This window comes from Canis lupus, chromosome 6 (assembly GCF_048164855.1).
Source record: "Canis lupus baileyi chromosome 6, mCanLup2.hap1, whole genome shotgun sequence".
Lineage (NCBI taxonomy): Eukaryota > Metazoa > Chordata > Mammalia > Carnivora > Canidae > Canis > Canis lupus.
The window spans coordinates 50,298,985-50,314,998 of NC_132843.1; the positions used below are offsets into that span (position 1 = coordinate 50,298,985).

Below are 16,014 nucleotides of genomic sequence, written 5' to 3' on the forward strand. Positions count from 1 at the left end.
GAGTTCAAGCCCCGTGTTGGGCTCTATACTGGGCATGGAGCCTACTTTATTTACTTCTTTTAAAGATTTTTATTTACTTATTCATGAGAGACACAGAGAGAGAGAGAGAGACAGAAACACAGGCAGAGGGAGAAGCAGGCTCCATGCAGGGAGCCCAACGTGGGACTCGATCCTGGAACTCCTGGGCCAAAGACAGGCGCTAAACCACTGAGCCACCCAGGGATCCCCTGAAGCCTACTTTAAAAAAAAATAATTAAAAAAAATTATTTGATTCAAAATCACCCGTATATTTATAGCAGCATTATTTACACTAGCTGAATTATGGAAGCAGCCCAAGTGTCCGCTGATAGATGAATGGATAAAAAGAAGAAGTGGTATATATACACAATGGAATACTATTCAGCCATAAAAAAATAATGAAATTTTCCATTTGCAATGACATCAATGGACTACAGAGTATAAAGCTAAGCAAAACAAGTCAGTCAGAGAAAGATAAAAACCAAAAAACAGACTCTTAACTATAGAAAACTTTATCACCAGAGAGGAAGGAGGTAGGGGGATGGGTGAAATAAATGATGGGGATTAAGGGGTACACTTGTCATAATGAGCACTGGGTGTTGTACAGAACTGCTGAATCACTATATTATACACCTGAAATTAATATAACACTATTATACGGTTATAACAATGTTAACTATATTGAAATTTAAGAAACATGATTATTGTTCAGGATATATATTTTCTTTTAAGATAAGAAAATAATGATCCTTCTTGTATATAGCCAATGAACAAAAATTCCAAGAAGCGATTTTAGTTTTTAAACAAACAATAGCAAAAAAAAACAATAGCTGCACTCATAAATTTTCTTCCCAACTCAGGCTAGCAAGAGAATATTTTAAGTGAAAATTAAAACTCCAAAAACATTTCTGAGGTATGATAAATATCATTAAGCCAAGAGCTCTTTTTTAGGCTGTTGGTTCTGTTATCTCTATGGAATGATCCTTATTTCCTTTAAAAAATTATCAGGACACATACAAGCTATTCCTCTGCTTTGATTACCAGGGCGCATCCCCTGATCTACCTTTAAAGCCCAACCAAGAAGTCACCTTTTCTAGGAAGCCTCCCCTGCCATTGTCTTACCTCCAAACTAAAACTAAATGAGGTTATATGCTCCTCTGTGGTTGGAACATCTTTTGATTGTTATATGAATCACTAAATTGTAATTTATTGTTTACTTTGTAAGATCCTTGAGGGCAGGGATAATGTCATATTTACATCTAGATTCCCTTGACCTAACTTAGGAACTGGCATATCATAGAGCCGTCAGTAAATGTTGGTTGAATTTAATTGAATGGTAATAGAGAATGTTTTCTTATTTGTGAATTTGATCATATGAAGCTTTACAATGATATAAAATGACTCCATATTTAGTTATATATCTAACAAATTGCCTTTATTAAAAAGATTAAAATTACTATGAAACCAGAGTATCCTGGAACATGCTAGACATATGGCCATATGGCTTTAAAGTTGCATATTACCAGCAGCTTGGACTTATTTAATTTGACAAAGTGAGGTGCTCATTGGCATTTAAAAGAAATGTCAGACAACACCATAGGGATGGGGTGGGGGGATGGCGGGGGTGGGGGAGTTGTTTCAATTAATTTCTGTTGGCAAAGGGAAGTGATTCACTTCCAAATGATTTGTTTTGACTCTGATATTATTTTCCTAGCACAGAGACTGGTCTTACATCTTCTAGTAATTGATTTAATACCATGGGGTGTTATCTGGCCCTTTTTCACATGTGCACTGAACAACTCACTTCTAAAATATAAGAAAACATTTGTTTTAAGAACTTGCTAATTAAAGAGCTAGATTCTCCTAGTTAAATCAGGTTCTCAGGGAAATTAGGAGGACTATTAGTACAGAGTTACTCTAAAAGCAGTGAAAACTATAAGGGTTAAACCAATTTGGATGATGAAAGAATAGGGGATGGTGGTGGGAATCTAATCTTTCTATGCTGAGAAACAACACCTGCAGTATAAACCATTTCATTAATTTATTTGTTCACTCAAAAAACTCATATTGAGGCTCACCAAAAGTACTGTAGTGACCATAGCATATAATAGCATCCTCCAAAAAGTGGTAGAAAGAATGTCCCAGAAGATTGACAATTTAAATGTCCTTCTCTATGAACTCAACTGAATGTCATAACTTATTTTGGTGGCTGAGGCATCAAACAAGTTATAATTGGGGTCTCAGAAGGATGGTCAACATAAAGCTGAACTCAATCCCATTTGAATTGGATTAACCCTGATATTATATCCTTAACTGTATATTTCACTGCAGACAGGACTTAATCTACAAAGAAGCACAGGTGTTAACAAGGTTTGTGTGTGCAGAATTAAACCCTGAGTTATCATTTATTTGTTTATTTGTTTGTTAATGAGTTATACTCTTCAGTATGAGATAAATAGGTGATTAAGAGTCTAGAATCTGGCTCCTTCTGGACTTCATTCTTTGTTTTCTAGAATCTCAGAATCAGATCATTGAATGTGGGTATTCATCTGAACCAACAAAGCTGTCGTATAAAAACATTTTGTACCTATTACGCCTGCGAGGCACTAAGGATGCCAAAAGTATAAGCTATGGTCTATGTCTGGGTTTATAGACTCTCAAAGGGCAGAATGTGTATAAGAAAAAAAAACATTGGAGAAACATGCAAAATGCTTACCGTAATATAGACTAAAAGTCCATATAGTCTATAGAGACTAGAGTAAGTTCAGGGGTAGGGGATAGTCTAGTTGGGGAAATGGACGAAGGAGAACTTGACAAAGGCCTTGAAAGAGGGGAATGTAGGAATTTAGGGGTGGGAGAACAGGAGGGCCTGGCAAGGAGGAGGGAACATGAGGGGTGCTGGAGAGCAATGAACAGGCTAGATCTGCTCCAGTACCAGGGGAACATAGAACAGAGTTTATTAACTGGAGCCTGATCTCTGATTTGGGGCTGTGGTATATGTGTTATTTGACCCAAATGTAGTTTGAATATTGAAAAACTGATAGAAGTCACATCAACAGTTGGCTTCTTGGTATTCTCTTAAAAATTGGGAAGTCTGGTAGTAATAGGTCTGTGTTCCTGAAAGGCCAACATCACTGCCATACCCCTTGGAGCAGAGCACAAGTTTTCCTTGGACTCAGTCCCTGCCTGGCCCATTTGCTTTACTTCCTCACTCTCATGCTTACTGTATTTAATGAGCCCACTTTTGCTAGGTTACGCTACGGTAACAAACACTCCCCAAAATCTCAGTCACAACCACAAAGTTTTATTTCTCACCCTTAATGCATGTCAGTTGGCTGTGGCTGTGCTCTGTGTCTCCTTCCTTCTGGGATCTGAAGAAACAGCACCTACTCAAGATGTACTGTTCTCAAGTGAGACAGGAAAAAGATCAGAAAAATGGCAGAACTATGAAATAGCTCTTAAAACCTTTGCTCAGACACGGCATCCATCACTTCCTCTGAGAATGCATTTGGTCAAGGCATGTGACATGTTAAGCCTATGTCAGTGGTTTGGGAAAATACAATCCTTTGACAGGGAGGTTCAGTGACTAACTGGGAACATATAATGCAATCTTCAGCAGCATTTGAATTTACCACTCCCCTGATGAGAAAACATTTTGGAGTGAGGGGTAAGAGTGAGCTGAGAATGCCAGCTACAAGGCTCATGACTGCCAACAAAGTTCCAAATGCACATCTAACAAACAGACAAACCAACAAACAGACAAACAGACGCCACCAGGGAAGGTCTGACTCTGGGAAGCAGGGCTTTCACACACGCCCTCATAAGAAGCATGCAACTGAACGTGACAGAAGCTAATAGAGGAGGAGGACAGGGTTGGATCCCTTTGCTCCTGTCTTTATTTACAGCAAAGGACAGAACACTTTGTCACCTTGGAAACAGCCAACAAAGGCAGTGTGTAAAGCTCTAAGAAATCCCTGGCTGCTCTCTCAGAGGTGGCTGGGGCTAAGTGCAGGGGTGGGGCATTCAGCCACTCGACTGCCCTGGGCCTTGGGTATTGTGTAGTCAGGCAGGTAGCTCCAGCTGGAAGAAAAAGCTGTTTGGCTTTGATGGTCACAGCTGACTGCATTATATGTACCTCCTTGTCTTTTGTATTCAAAGATAACCCTGCTGACAGAGGAGAGCGTGGCCGCAGTGTTGGAACCTGTGACCTGCACTGGGGACAGTCCACTCTCTTTGCTGTATGGCTTTTCTTTGCAAGTCCTATTGTAGTCAGTGATTTTACAACCTGTACAGCGTTTCCTCTGATTAGACCATAACAATCTGTGAGACCGCGCCGTCATTCCCAAGGTCATCTCTGTGTCACTGCTTGCATGTGGTTACTAACCTTCTCTTACCTTTTTATCCTAAGTTGCATAAACACTGCACTAATAAAATTCCTTTTTAAAAAGGTTTTTATTTCTTTATTTGAGAGAGACAAAGAGTGTGAGCAAGGGGAGAGGCAAAGGGGAGGGAGAAGGAGAGGGGGAGAGAGAGAATCTCAAGTAGACTCTGCACTGAGCCCAGAGCCCAACATGGGGCTCGATCTCATGACCCTGAGATCATGACCTGAACTGAAACCAAGACTCAGTCACCACTCAGGCATCCCACTACTAAAATTCTTAAGAAGCTCTATGTGCTTCTGTCACAAACCAGAAGAGGACTCTAAATTGGAACATTGATCACACTTATTGCTGTGTCAGCTTAGACTTGTGATGTCTAATGCCATGTTGATGCTACCCTGGCACTATCAAAATACTCTTGGCCCTTGAAATAGGGTTTTGAGCTTCTTGGACTTTCCAGATAGTATCAGTTAAGAGCACACAGTGAAGATATCTCAGCACATCTTTAGCCCACGAGGTAGTATGTCCACTCTGTAGCACTTGCATGCCTGAGGCTATTCCTACATGATAGTCATAAGTTGTGCAAATATTTTTTTTTGCATTTTGTTGGAGAAAAACACCTAGTTTGTTCAAGATCAAACATTACTGAGATCAAGACTTTATAATAAATTCCAGTTCATTTGAATACTAAACTTCAGATTATTTATATGTCTCCACATACAATATCATCGAATAGCAATGGCAGCAGATTGAAGGAAAATGAACTTTCTTTTTTTAAGATTTATTTATTTACTTGAGAGAGACAGAGAGAGAGAGAGGGATGGTGTAGAGGGACAAGGAGAGGGAATCTCAAGCAGACTCCACACTGAGCACAGAGCCCAACACAGGGCTCTACTCCACAAACCCAAGATCACGACCTGAGCCAAAACCAAGAGTCAGTGGCTCAATCAACTGCACCACCCAGGCACTCCCAAGGAGAACTTTGATTTCAGCTCAGCCACTCATTATGTGGTCGAAGACAAGTTTTTATTCCTCTATAAAGAGTGGACTAGAACAAATAAGAGACAGAAAACATACGACTAATATTCTATTACTCCTAACAACTTTACCATGGCAGACATGACTAATCAATCATAGCCCTGATTACTACCAACCCTGGAATAATCTTCAGGATACTTCTCAGTACAGAGTTCCAGGCAGCTGCTACCAGTCCCTGGACCTGACACTTAAACTGGAATCTACATACAAGTCTTGGTCTCAAAAATCTACAAAGTATGGAGATAGCATGTACAAGTGCTCTTCTATGTTGTACAAATTTAAGGTCTTTTTTTTTTTAAGATTTATGTATTTGAGACGGAGAGGAGCAGAGGGAGAGAAAGTCTTACACAGACTTTGGGTTGAGCACGGAGCCCCACTTGATCTCACAACCCTGTGATCATGACCTGAGCCAAAACCAAGGTGCACTCAATTGACTGCACCACCCATGTGCCCCCAAACTTAAGGCGGTGTTATTATTATTATTACCATTATATTAGTGATTGTTACAGAGAATTTGTACAGATTGTGTTCAGGAATATATGAGGTGTTGATGGTGATTTGTGTCTTACCAACATCATCCATAGTTGTATTCTAATAGCATATACTAAGTGCTTCTGGCATTTTTAACTAAGCATATACTAGGAAAGCAGCTTCAAAATACAGAGCAAGGACAGCCTTGGACTGCCTGGGAAGCCATCAGGGAGACATGCTAACCTGGATTTGAAGCCTGACTCCACCTTTTAAGTGTGAACACTGGGCTGTCACTCAGCCTCTCTGAGCCTCACTCATTTCTCATCTATGAAGTGGGCTTTGGAACTTCGTCTTAGGGCTGTTGCCAAGTTTAAGTGAGTTAGCATGTGTAAACTAAAAAGCAAAAACCATGATTCATAAGCAGTGCCCTATAAATGTTAGTTCCTGAGGCTGAAAAACTGGTTTATGATGAACAGCAGTCCAGGAATTCTTACTTTCTGTTTTAGCAAAAGATTAATAAACAAGAGTCAGAAAACAGGGCAGCCCAGGTGGCTCAGAGATTTAGCGTCGCCTTCAGCCCAGGGTGTGATCCTGGGGACCTGGGATCGAGGCCCATGTCAGGCTCCCTGTGTGGAGCCTGCTTCTCCCTCTGCCTGTGTTTCTGCCTCTCTCTTCCTGTCTCTCATGAATAAATAAATAAAATCTTTAAAAAAAAAGAGTCAGAAACACTTTCAGTTAGAAATAATAGTTTTTTTAGTGCAAGAGATAAGCACCCAAACTTAGATCACCATCTTGCTTCAAAAGGAAGGTAAGAGCTAGAGCACAAGCTCTCCCTCTGTGAGATTTGCGTCTTCTACCAAAAGAGATGTTGCAACTTATTTTATTTAAAACAATTAGAAAACTTCAAGGGGATGATAACTCAAAAGCTGCAAATGCTGTATGGATGGTATTCAATAAGGGGAAAATGCTGACTCAGATAATGTACTCCTAACTCCTAACTCTGCAAAGGTTTGAAACTGTCATGTTCTAAGTGCACAGTGCTTGATCATGTAGATGAGAATAATTCAAATCCCCCTGGGAATGTCTGTGCTGCTTCTCAGAGTGATCTGTGTCAAAGTTCCAAGCACCTCAAATAGAAGGCTTCTAATGTTCAAAGTCTGGACACTTCTGCTGTTTCTACCCCAAAGATGAGAATTTCTTTGAACCTGTAAACTTTGCAGTTTCTTCTGCCTCCACTATCCCTATCCTCTGCCTCCTCTTCACCAAGTTTATTATCAGTACATATTTTTCATATCTGGAGATCAAAGCTATTTTATTACACTGGGAGGAAATTTTGAGGGTACAAGCTGTATAAAGCAGGTTTCAGAGGTAGAGTTCAGTGATTCATCAGTTGCAAGTAACACCCAGTGCTCATTACATCAAGTACCCTCCTTAATGCTCATCATCCAGTTACCCCAACCGCCTACCCACCTACCAGGAGAATCACTTTTTAAACCATTACTAAATTCAATATGGAGACTACTTTAAAGATAAATGTTAGTGTGTGTGTAGACATATATACATATAATGCATGTACACATATGTAAATGTGTGTGTTGTATATATATGTATATGAGAAGCGTCATTCCTCTGCAAGTTGGAGTCATTCTAAAATACTGTTTATGTATGGGGAAATAGTTATTTCCAATTAGTCTCTTCTGCTTACAGAGACTCGTGGAAGCAAGAGTGGTGAGAAACACAAACATTTTAAATCCTCATCCTCTCTGATGCTAAAATAGGAGGTTGAATGATAGCCTCTTCAGAGTACCTCAATGTGTCTGGATGAGCAGATGTGAGCCAGAGTGGAGTCTAGAGGGTGGAAGAGTGAAGTTTTGCTGAATTCATGATAGGGAATCCGAAAAAGTGCTTAACTTCCACTAGGCCCACTGATTATTTGGATTGTTGTGAAGGCAGAAGAGAGGAAAGCCTGGCAGTGGGCTAGAAGTGAGGTCAGAGGTCAGCCAGACCAGGGCTCAGGGACAGAAGTGACCATGAGACCATTTGCTTCCAAAATTGTAATATTATATTGAGGGAAGTAGAAAGATAGGCATTGCAGTTGGCAAAAATGGAAGTTAGGTAATTATATTTAGATCTCAAGGGACCAGAATCTCTGCAGACAAAAGTACCCATTTATAATTGTTTAAGCATTGAGTCAAGTCCAGAGAATATGCACCAAACTATCCCCATCATAACCACAACTTATTTTTAGAGGTTCTAATTCATCACATTTGGGGCCCCTAAATATGTTTATTCAAAAGTTTATTCAGGGGGTGCCTGGGTGGCTCAATCGGTTAAGCATTTGCCTTCAGCTCAGGTCATGATCCTAAGGTCCTGGGATGGAACCCCATATCTGGCTCCCTGCTCAGCAGGGAGTCTGCTTCTCCTGCTGCCTCTGCTCTTTCCCCCCTGTACTCTCTGGCTTGCTCTCTATGATAAATAAATAAATAAATAAATAAATAAATAAATAAATAAATAAATAAATAAAAGTTTATAAATAAATAAACAATAAATAAATATAAAACTTTATTCAAGAAAGTTACCAAACACTGATGAGAGAAATAAAAGACCTAGGGGCGCTTAGGTGGCTCAGTCGGTTAAATGTCTGCCTTTGGCTCAGGTCATGATCCCAGGCTCCTAGTATCAAGCCTCATATTGGGCTCCCTGCTCAGTGGAGAGCCCGCTTCTCCCTCTCCCTCTGCCCCACCTCTCCACCCGCCCCACCCCTCCGCACACACACGTACTCCCTCCCTCTCTCTCTCTCTCTCTCAAATAAATAAATAAATAAAAATATAGAGACCTAAATATATACAGATATATACAATATTCATGAACTGGCATATTGAATTTTGTAAAGATATCATATCTCCCAAAAGTAATCTAGCTCAAAATCCCTCAATCAAAATCCCAACACATTTTTTTCAGAAATTCAACAATCTGGTTCTAAAATATATACAGAAATGCAACTGACGAAGAATAGCCAAGACAATCTTAAAGAAAAAGAAGAGGGGATCCCTGGGTGGCGCAGCGGTTTAGCGCCTGCCTTTGGCCCAGGGTGCGATCCTGGAGACCCGGGATCGAATCCCACGTCGGGCTCCCGGTGCATGGAGCCTGCTTCTTCCTCTCCCTCTGCCTGTGTCTCTGCCTCTCTCTCTATGTGTGACTTTCATAAATAAATAAATAAATAAAATTAAAAAAAAAAAAAAAGAAAAGAAAAAGAAGAAAGTCAGAGTACTTCTATGCTATCAGATATCATGACTTATTAAAAAGCTAAATAAATAAAATGGCACAGAAAGAGATAAAAAGATGAATGGAACACAATAAAGTCCAGAAACCAAGCTGCACAATTAATTATGACAAAGTCAACACTGCAAAGCAATGGAGAAAGTCTGGTCATTTCCATAGATAGTGCTGAGTGGTTGGTATCCATCCATAAAGGGAAGAAAATAAATGTTGGCCTCTACCTCACACCACACACAAAAAGTAAATTCCAGATGGAGTTTGATGTAAATGTTAGAGATACAGCTATAAAGCTTCTAGAAGATAACATTGGAAAATATATTTGTGACACGACAGGCCCTGTCCCTTCAAACAACAATAAGAACCACCTAGCCTAGAGTGACCAACCACTGTGGCTTACCTGGGACTGTCCTTCTTTTAGCGTTGATATCTCATATCTGGGCAACGGATTATTTGGATTGTGTTATTTCCAGACATTTTCGAATCGTTGGTCACCCTAATAACCTATAAGTGAAAATATCGACAAAGTGGACTGCATTAAAACTAAGAATTTCTGCTCATCAAAATACATCACTGAGAGAGTGAAAGGGCAAGTATTGAAATGGGAGGAGATATTTACCATACCTCTAGCCAACAATGGGTTAGTATATAATGCACTCCTACAAATCAATAAGACAATACAATACAAAAATGAACAAAAACTTGGAAAAGGCATTTCACAAAATAGCTAACAAACATACTAGAAGTTATTCAGCTCTGTAAATCCTGAGGGAGATGCAAATTAATACCACAGTGAGAAACCACTGCTCTCTCATGAGATAATAATGGGGGAAGAGGCACAGTCAGATTTTACTGATATTGTCTTCAGCCTCAAGATGCCACGGTATAGGCTGAAGAAATGTGGCAGTTCTCAGAACAGGGGGCCAGGGGCAAAGGAGCTGAGTTTCTGTGCAAGATTGGGTTTTAAGGGAGAGTTTCCATGATTACTAAAAATTTTTTTTAAATGTTATGACTCCATATAGTGGCTTTTTTAAAAAGGAATTTAAGAGTTTCAGGCACACTTTGGTGGCTCAGTCGGTTGGGCAGCTGACTCTTGATTTTGGCTCAGGTCACGATCTCAGGATCCTGGGATGGAGCCCCACAACAGGCTCCATGATCAGGTGGAGTCTGCTTGAAGATTTTCTCTCTTTCTTCTTCTGCCCCTCCCACTCTTCATGCTTGCTCTCTCCCTCCCTCTCTCTCCTTCTCTCTCACCCTCTCAAATAAATAAATAAATCTTTTTTAAAAAAGAAAAGAATTTAAGAATTCCAACCATGAAAAAAAAAAAAGAATTCCAACCACGTTATGGGGCATGATACTCTAGCTGAGCCCCAGGCCCAGCTGGTGGTTGTTGAGTAGAGCTGCTGGGCCCGTAGCTGGCAGCCCCAAAATCTGTGTTCCTTGCTATGTTTGTTGGAGAGAGGCATTTGAAAGGGAGGTTTGGGGTAAATACCTAGAGAAAAGAGGGCAAAGTGAATTAAGAATGGTGCCTGTTCCTGGGCTGAACTCAAGGGAGAGAAAGGATAGTCCGAAACCAAAGAAACAGTTTTCTTAAAGTACTTGGTGGGATTTGAGGCATGAGCAGTGATGCTTCTGGGCCAGGCGACAAATTTGAAAACAGTGGTAGAAGGGACGCCTGGGTGGCTCAGTGGTTGAGCATTTATCTCTGGCTCAGGGTGTGATCTGAGGTCCTGGGATCAAGTGCCACATTGGGCTTCCTGCATGGAGCCTGCTTCTCCCTCTGCCTATGTCACTGCCTCTCTCTCTGTGTCTCTCATGAATAAATAAATAAAATTTTTAGAAAAGAAAAGAATAGAAAACAATGGTGGAGTGAGATGTCCTGTCTCCGTGTAAGCCAAACACCCAGCACAGTAGGCCCAGGGGCTGGTGGGCAGCCCTGGGAGGCCACCTTCTCCTGCCTGGTAGGGACGGCAGGGTGGCTCTGAGCAGAGGCACACGAAAGGACAACTCCCACAGGGTGTGCTGATGTTCTGCAGTGATGGGGATTGGTGCTGTGAACAGGAGCTTTGGAATAATCAATGATAATTTGACTTCGTTTGTACCCACAGTCCAGTAGGGTCTTGAGACATCTGGGGTGTATGATATCAGTGTGATTTGTGTGATCTGTTTTTTTTAAAACAGAGAAAAGAAGATTCAACTTATGTTGTATAATAAGACCCTCACTTATTTTATATTATTAGGAAATGTGATATTCTAAGTAAGTCAATTTTCCAAACGATTGAAATAGTCCCCTAAGATTACACTATTTTAATCTTTCTGATGGAAAGATGCCAAAATACACTACACTTTGATACTTTCTTAAACAGAATAAAAGGATGAATTTAACCATTCCTTGATATCTCCAAGTCATCATGAGCACGGATTACTTTTTGTACCATGATATTGCAAGGCCCTCAGGCTCTGACATATGCAGGGCTCTGCTCTCCTAAGATAAATTGGGCTGATCTGCTCTGCTCTCTGGGTTCCTGTGTCCACTCTGATAGTTATTTCCACTTGCATGGTTATCCACTGTCCATAGACTCTTCTTGCATCTCTTGAGGAGACAGTTTCTAGGAATCTACTTTAACCTCATCATCCTTTTAATTTAATATTTAATCTGCTTTGGATCTAGAAGTCACATGACTCTTATAAACAGTCTCTCTTAAAAAAAGCAAAAAACAAAAAAACAAAAAACAAAAAAACAACTGCCTTCTGACACACTGTTGGAAAGGTTTGCCTAGGAATGGAGGGCAAGTATTTAAGATAGTTATTTGGTCTATTTGGAGGCATTTTGATTTAACTTTTGCTCTTGGCTATGTTGCCCCAAATTGAAGTTACCGGATAAGGGACTTCCATATAATTGAGATCCTGGGGAGATGGTAACAGACGACAATAGCCCACCATCTTACCCTGAGTAACATTATCCTATTCATTTTATGGAAATTGTAGTTAATATTCAGAATTAATTAGATTGTACAATCAGTTTCAAAAGCATAATGCAGTGGTGTATAAAATTTAATAATGCATAGAACTTGTTATGGAAATTTAAAATTTTAGGACCTAGATGAAATTCAAACATGAATTTTGTATGAAGAAATGAAACAAAATAGTTTTATTAGAGTAATTTGCTTTATTACAAGGGAGAACATCCACGGCATCATTTAAATACTATACCATTCATCACATGCAGTGCTTCCCAGCAAACTAATTTAAGATAGACTCCAGACTTGATAAATATCGAAAGGGTATATCACTGTCCTGCCTCTGCCTGTTTCTCTTTTGAAGATCAGCAGGCTTAGTAAAAACAGATTTTTTTTTAAATAAGCATTATCATATACAGAGAAGACTGGAAATCATAAATGATGTGAGCAACTTCCCTTGATTATGACAGGAAGCCTGCATATGTAATCTTTGTAGCGAATAAACATCTTCAATTTCTAGTATTATATCATCCAATTCCAGGAAAACATTATCATAATATGAAATAGATGAGAAAGTAAATAGCAATCAGAACTATCTGGAAATGAGAAATACTAGGTTTTTCTCTCTCCTGAGTTGGGGAAGCCTGGCTTAATAAGGAAAGCCTATGTAAGGTGCTCCTGGGTTCAAATCTCAATGCCTATGTGACTGGGCAAATTACTAAATTTCTCTCAACCTTAGTTCCTCTGAGCAATGGAAATGATCTTTCCTTCACAAGGATGGATAATGTTTCAATGAGATAGTGTACATTTAGCCCTTTCCTCCACCCTACATCCCCTCTGTTGGGAAACTGTAGTCTACACCATTGGTGTACTGGTCCTCACCTCTTCTATGTATTATCTTTGTAGGGGCTTCCGGCCACCCAACCAGGAAGCCAGTGGTTGTCTCCTCCCTCCCCTTCCTCCCACTGGCTCTGAATCACTCCTTGTCCCCATTTGAGTTAGCAGTCAGATGTGTCTACTTTGAGACTGACTGATCTACGCATACTACAAAGTGTGTACTTAACCTACACTGGTGAATAACCTAAAATTTTCTTGAGGGGAGGAATTGTAGTTTTTATATCCGGCAATGATACCTATGAAACTGAAGTAAAATAAAAGAGAAATAGCCCCAAAAAATCCCAGTTTGCTCTCTCCCTATTCCTGCTTACACTCAAGATGCTGACTTGTGTGGCTCTTGTGTGTCACTGGCTCTTGCCCTGCCAAGCCATGCAGGTCTGGTCTCCGAGGGTATTTCTGGGAACCTGTAGGTATGTCCCATGCTCCTACCACCACCTGCAATGACAGCAACACTAGAGAGCACTGTGATCTCCAGGGCATTCTTGCCTGAGGTGAAACAGTAAGGGGGAGAGGCAGAATGGGATGGATCTCAGGTCTGACTGATGTCAGAACTCACCTAACCTTCTCACTATCTTTTCTCCTTCAATACATCAGGCTGGGTGGCTCAAGTCGTGATCCTGGGGTCCTGGGGTCCTGGGTTCAGGCTCCCCACTCAGCGGGGAGCCGCCTTCTCCTCTTTCTCTACCCCTCCCCATCCTTGTGCTCTCTCCCCTTCTTTCAAATAAATAATAAATAGGTAAAATCTTTTAAGAAATGTGTCTCAGGGCAGCCCCGGTGGCACAGCGGTTTAGCGCTGCCTGCAGCCCAGGGTGTGATCCTGGAGACCCAGGATTGAGTCCTACGTCGGGCTTCCTGCATGGAGCCTGCTTCTCCCTCTGCCTGTCTCTGCCTCTCTCTCTCTCTCTGAATAAAAAAATAAATAAATCTTAAAAAAAAAAAAAAAAAGAAAAACGTCTGATCAGTTACCCATGGCATCTCCCATTTTATACCCTTTCGTTTACTTAGTCTCCTTTCCAGCACTGCAGTTTTTGATTTGCCAGAGTTGGTTGGAGTTCTCTCTCTCCCCTGCATTAACCTTGACCAGAGGAGTACCAGAGCTCCTTGTGTCTCCATGTCCTAGAGCAAGTTTCATAGAATAATCTTTATAGAAAGGGCTGAAATTCATCAAGTATGCCCTGGGAAGGCATGGGGTGCAGCTGGCATCTACTCAGATGGGTTGCTTGTCTGTTCTGTTTGGTCAATGCTCAAACCAAACTGGGTGCTAAATATTTTGAGTATCACCTCTGCTTCCAGAGCTACCTCTCCACAGGAAGCCATAGATGAGTGCTCATGGGAGTCTGAGCCAGGAGTTCAATCTGAGTTTAACCAAAGCATAGTTGCCTTTACCCTTGAAAGATCAAGATGGACTTGGATGTATGGTCAGGCTGTCAGTACCAGAATCGTTTAGGATAGTTTTTCTCTCAGAAGTTTCTTTAGAAAAAAAAAAAAAGAAGAAGAAGAAGTTTCTTTAGACCTTTAAGTAAACAGTTGTCTATTGATCCATTTCACACTGCTAGATATGTCCAGACACAGCTAAATATTAATGGTCTGCAGTTTGGGCTCGGTCTTGCCAGGGTTCCGACTCACTTGATTGTAACAAGATGGGAATGGGCATCATACTTTACATTTCTGGTTAAGCAATAATTGGGAGAAACACCTTTTTCATTGAAGTCTTCTATGCTTATGATCTTGTCAGTCTTTGTAATTTAGTTTTTATTTTATACATTTCAAGATAGGTTGTTAGTTGCATACAAATTCATAATTTTTTAAATTTGTATTTTGAAGATATTTTTATTTATTTATTCATGAGAAACCCACAGAGAGAGGCAGAGACACAAGCAGAGGGAGAAGCAGGCTCCATGCAGGGAGCCCGATGCAGGGCTCCAACCCAGGACCCCTAGTCACAACTTCAGCCAAAGGCAGATGCTCAACCACTGAGCCACCCAGGTGCCCCTGTTGTAGCTTCTTTTTTTTTTTTTTTTGTTATAGCTTCTTGATGGATTAGCCTTAACATGTATTTTTATTCCTTTGCCTTAAATTCCATTTTTTATGATATTAATATTGCTTAATAGCTTTTAAAAAATATTTTATTTATTTATTCATGAGAGACAGACTGAGAGATAGAGAGGCAGAGATACAGGCAGAGGTGGAAGCAGACTCCATGCAGGGAGCCCGATGTGGGACTCGATCCCAGGACCCCAGGATCATGCCCTGGGTCCAAGTCAGGCACTAAACCGCTGAGCCACCCAGGGATCCCCGTTTTTTTTTTTAAAGATTTTTTTTTAAATTTTTATTTATTTATGATAGTCAGAGAGAGAGAGAGAGAGGCAGAGACACAGGGAGAGGGAGAAGCAGGCTCCATGCACCGGGAGCCCGACGTGGGATTCGATCCCGGGTCTCCAGGATCACACCCTGGGCTGCAGGCCCAGGTCTCCAGGATCCTGGGCCAAAGGCAGGTGCTAAACCGCTGCGCCACCCAGGGATCCCAGGATCCCCGTTTAATAGCTTTTTATAAAGGATTTCATTCATGTTTTCTTCTGGAATTTTTATTTTTATTTTTTTACATTTAAATCTTTGAACCATTGGGAATTGATCCTGGTCTAGTTCTGAAGTACAGACCCAATTTTATATGTAATATATATTAACATGTACATACATATATTTTGCTTTTGAAATACATATATCTGTACACATACATGTGTACATATTTTTTGAAGTTTTTCTCCTTTCTCTCTCTTTTGCTGTTTAATAGTTTTGTGATTATTGTCACCCTACCTGCCAGGTCTCTAGTCTATTCTGGGTCTTCTGGTGGTGGTTAGGGTTCCAGCAATATTAGAGAATTCCAGGGAGCAGATCCATTCACTTCCCGGTTGTAAGGCTGTCTTGGTCTTCCTACTTGGCAGATCCTCAACTTCCTAAAAAGCCATAGCCTCAGG

The 16,014-nt window shown here is 40.6% G+C and overlaps 1 long non-coding RNA gene across 1 annotated transcript in view; it reads right to left on the reverse strand.

The window, feature by feature from the left end:
* LOC140635592 (uncharacterized) overlaps positions 1-16,014 on the reverse strand; it is a 71,896-nt gene that overhangs the window by 29,984 nt on the left and 25,898 nt on the right. Inside the window, exon 2 of the long non-coding RNA XR_012032939.1 lies at positions 9,583-9,686. This is a non-coding gene — a long non-coding RNA (uncharacterized lncRNA). The remainder of the gene's footprint in view (positions 1-9,582; positions 9,687-16,014) is intronic.